This window comes from Rhincodon typus, chromosome 27 (genome assembly GCF_021869965.1).
Source record: "Rhincodon typus isolate 14 chromosome 27, sRhiTyp1.1, whole genome shotgun sequence".
NCBI classification, from domain to species: domain Eukaryota; kingdom Metazoa; phylum Chordata; class Chondrichthyes; order Orectolobiformes; family Rhincodontidae; genus Rhincodon; species Rhincodon typus.
In genome coordinates, this window is record NC_063358.1 from 44420987 (window position 1) to 44424785 (window position 3799).

A 3799-nucleotide genomic window follows, 5' to 3' on the forward strand; every position below is an offset into this window, starting at 1 on the left:
AGAGCCCCCTGTAAATACGCTCTAAAGCACAGAGCCCCCTGTAAATAAACCCTAAAACACAGAGACCCCTGTAAATAAACCCTAAAACACAGAGACCCCTGTAAATAAACCCTAAAACACAGAGACCCCTGTAAATACACACTAAAACACAGAGCCCCTTGTAACTAAACCCTAAAACACAAAGGGTCCAGAAAATAATCCCTAAAAAAACAGAGCTCACTGAAAATAAACCCTAGAACACAGAGACTCATGTAAACAAACCCTAAAGCAGTGACCCCTTTCAATAACCTGTAAAACACAAAGCCTCCTGGAAATAAATCATAAAACAAGGAGCCCTCTGTAAATAAACGCTTAAACACACAAATCCCAGGATATGAACCCTAAATCACAGAGTCTCCTTTAAATAAACAGGAAAACCCAGAGCCTACTGCAAAAAAATTCCTAAAACACACAGTCCCCTGTAAATAAAACCTCAAACACAGTGCCCCCTGGAAATAAAACCTAAAACACCGAACTCCCATTAAATAAACACAAACTCAGAGCCCGCTGTAAACAAACCCTAAAACATAAAGCTCACTGAAAATCAACTGTAAAATACAGAGCGGATTGTAACTAAACCCAAAAACAGAGACGGCCCTGAAAATTAACACTAAAATACAGAACTCACTGTAAATAAACCCTAGATCACAGAGCCCCTGCTAACTAAACCCTAAAACATAGAGGGTCAAGAACATAAACACTGAAAAACAGAGCTCACTGCAAATAAACCCTAGAACACAGAGCCTCATGTAAACAAATCCTGAAGCAGTGGCCCCTTTCAATAACCTGTAAAACATGAAGCCCCAGTAAATAAACCCTAAAACTCAGACCCCACCTAGAAATAAATCATAAAACAAGGAGCCCACTGTAAATAAACGCTAAAACTCAAAAATCCGAGGATATAAACCCTAAAACACAGTGCCCCTTGGAAACAAATCCTAAAACAAAGAGCCCCCCTGTAAATAATCCCCAAAAAATAGAGCCACCTGTAAATAAACCCTAAAACACAGTGCCCCCGTAAATAAACCCGAAAACACGGAGCCTCCTGTAAATAAACCCTAAAAAATAGAGCTGCCTGGAAATAAACCCTAAAACACAGAGCGCCCTGTAAAGAAAGCCTAAAACACCGAACTCCCTGTGGCTTGAGAGATGGTGCAGGAGGGAGGGGTTCAGATTTTTGGAACAGTGGGACCAGTTCTGGGGGAGGTGGGACTATTACAAATTGGATGGTCTACACCTGGGCAGGACTGGAACCAATGTCCTAGGGGCTGCTTTTGCTAACGCTGTTGGGGAGGGTTTAAACTAATGTGGCAGGGGGATGGGAACCAAATGAGGAGGTTAGTGAACAGTAAGGAGGTAGTGACTAAAGCCTGTAAGGAACTAAATAATGAAGTCAGTGTGACTAAGGGGAAGAGTAGGCAGAGTGCAGATGATGAACGCAAAGGGACAGGTGGTCTGAGGTGCATTTGTTTTAATGCGAGAAGTGTAGTAGGTAAGGCAGATGAACTTAGGGCTTGGATTAGTACCTGAGAGTATGATGTTACTGCCATTACTGAGACTTGGTTGAGGGAAGGGCAAGATTGGCAACTAAATATCCCAGGATATAGATGCTTCAGGCAGGATAGAGAATGATGTAAAAGGGGTGGAGGAGTTGCATTACTGGTCAAAGAGGATATCACAGCTATGCTGAAGGAGGTCACAATGGAGGACTCGAGCAGTGAGGCAATATGGGCACAGCTCAGAAATAGGAAGGGTGCGGTAGCAATGTTGGGGCTCTACTACAGGCCTCCCAACAGTGAGCACGAGATAGAGGCACAAATATGTAGACATTAGAAAGATTAGGAGCAACAGGGTGGTGGTGATGGGAGATTTTAATTTTCCCAACATTGACTGGGATTCACTTAGTGTTAGGGGTTTAGATGGGGCAGAATTTGTAAGGAGCATCCAGGAGGGTTTTCTAGAGCAGTATGTAAATAGTCCAACTCGGGAAGGGGCCATACTGGACCTGGTGTTGGGGAATGAGCCCGGCCAGGCGGTTGAAGTTTCATTCAGGGATTACTTTGGGAATAGTGATCACAATTCCGTAAGTTTTAGAATACTGATGGACAAAGATGAGAGTGGTCCTAACGGAAGAGTGCTGAACTGGGGGAAGGCCAACTCTAGCAAAATTCAGCAGGAGCTGGGGAATGTGGAATGGGAGCAGCTGTTTGAGGATAAATCCACATTTGATACGTGGGAGGCTTTTAAAGAGAGGTTGATTAGAGTGCAGGACAGACATGTCCCTGTGAAAATGAGGGATAGAAAGGGCAAGATTAGGGAACCATGGATGACAGGTGAAATTGAGAGACTAGCAAAGAGGAAAAAAGAAGCATACATAAGGTCTAGACGACTGAAAACAGACGAAGCTTTGGAAGAATATCGGAAAAGTAGGACCAATCTGAGACGAGGAATTATGAGGGCTAAAAGTGGTCATGAAACATCTTTAGCAAACAGGGTTAAGGAAAATCGCAAAGCCTTTTATTCGTACATAAGGAGCAAGAGGGTGACTAGAGAAAGGGTTGGCCCACTCAAGGACAAAGGAGGGAAGTTATGCGAGGAGTCAGAGAAAATGAATGAGATTCTTAACGAGTACTTTGCGTCGGTATTCACTGAGGAGAGGGACATGACGGATGTTGAGGTTAGGGATAGATGTTTGATTACTATAGGTCAAGTCAGCATAAGGAGGGGGGAAGGGTTGGGTATTCTGAGAGGCATTAGGGTGGACAAGTCCCCAGGTCCGGATGGGATCTATCCAAGGTTACTGAGGGAAGTGAGAGAGGAAGTAACTGGGGCCTTAACAGATATCTTTGCAGCATCCTTGAGCACGGGTGAGGTCCCAGAGGACTGGAAAATTGCTAATGTTGTCCCCTTGTTTAAGAAGGGTAGCTAAGATAATCCAGGTAATTATACACCGGTGAGGCTGACGTCAGCGGTGGGGAAGCTGCTGGAGAAGATACTGAGGGATAGGATCTATTTACATTTGGAAGAAAATGGGCTTATTAGTGATAGGCAGCATGGTTTTGTGCAGGGAAGGTCATGTCTTATCAACTTGATGGAATTCTTTGAGGAAGTGACAAAGTTTATCAACTGAGGGAAGGGCTGTAGATGTCATATACATGGACTTCAGTAAGGCATTTGATAAGGTTTCCCATGGTAGGCTGATGGAGAAAGTGAAGTCGCATGGGGTCCAGGGTGTACTAGCTAGATGGATAGAGAACTGGCTGGGTGACAGGAGACAGAGAGTTGTAGTGGAAGGGAGTTTCTCAAAATGGAGAACTGTGACCAGTGGTGTTCCACAGGGATCTGTGTTGGGAGCACTGTTGTTTGGGTGGATAGCAAGAAGCTTTGTCCCAGAGTAAGGGACTCCATTACGAGGGGTCACGATTTCAAGGTGAGAGGGGAAAGTTTAAGGAAGATATGCATGGAAAGTTCTTTACGCAGAGGGTGGTGGGTGCCTGGAACACGTTGCCAGCGGAGGTGGTAGAGGCGGGCACGATAGCGTTATTTAAGATGCATCTGGACAGATACATGAATGGGCAGGGAGCAGAGGGATACAGATCCTTGGAAAATAGGTGACAGATTTAGATAGAGGGTCTGTTTCAGCGCAGGCTTGGAGGACCGAGGGACCTGTTCCTGTGCTGTAATTTTCTTTGTTCTTTGTTCTAACATACAGCCCCCTGTAAATAAACCCTAAAACACAGAGGCCCCTGTAAATAAACCC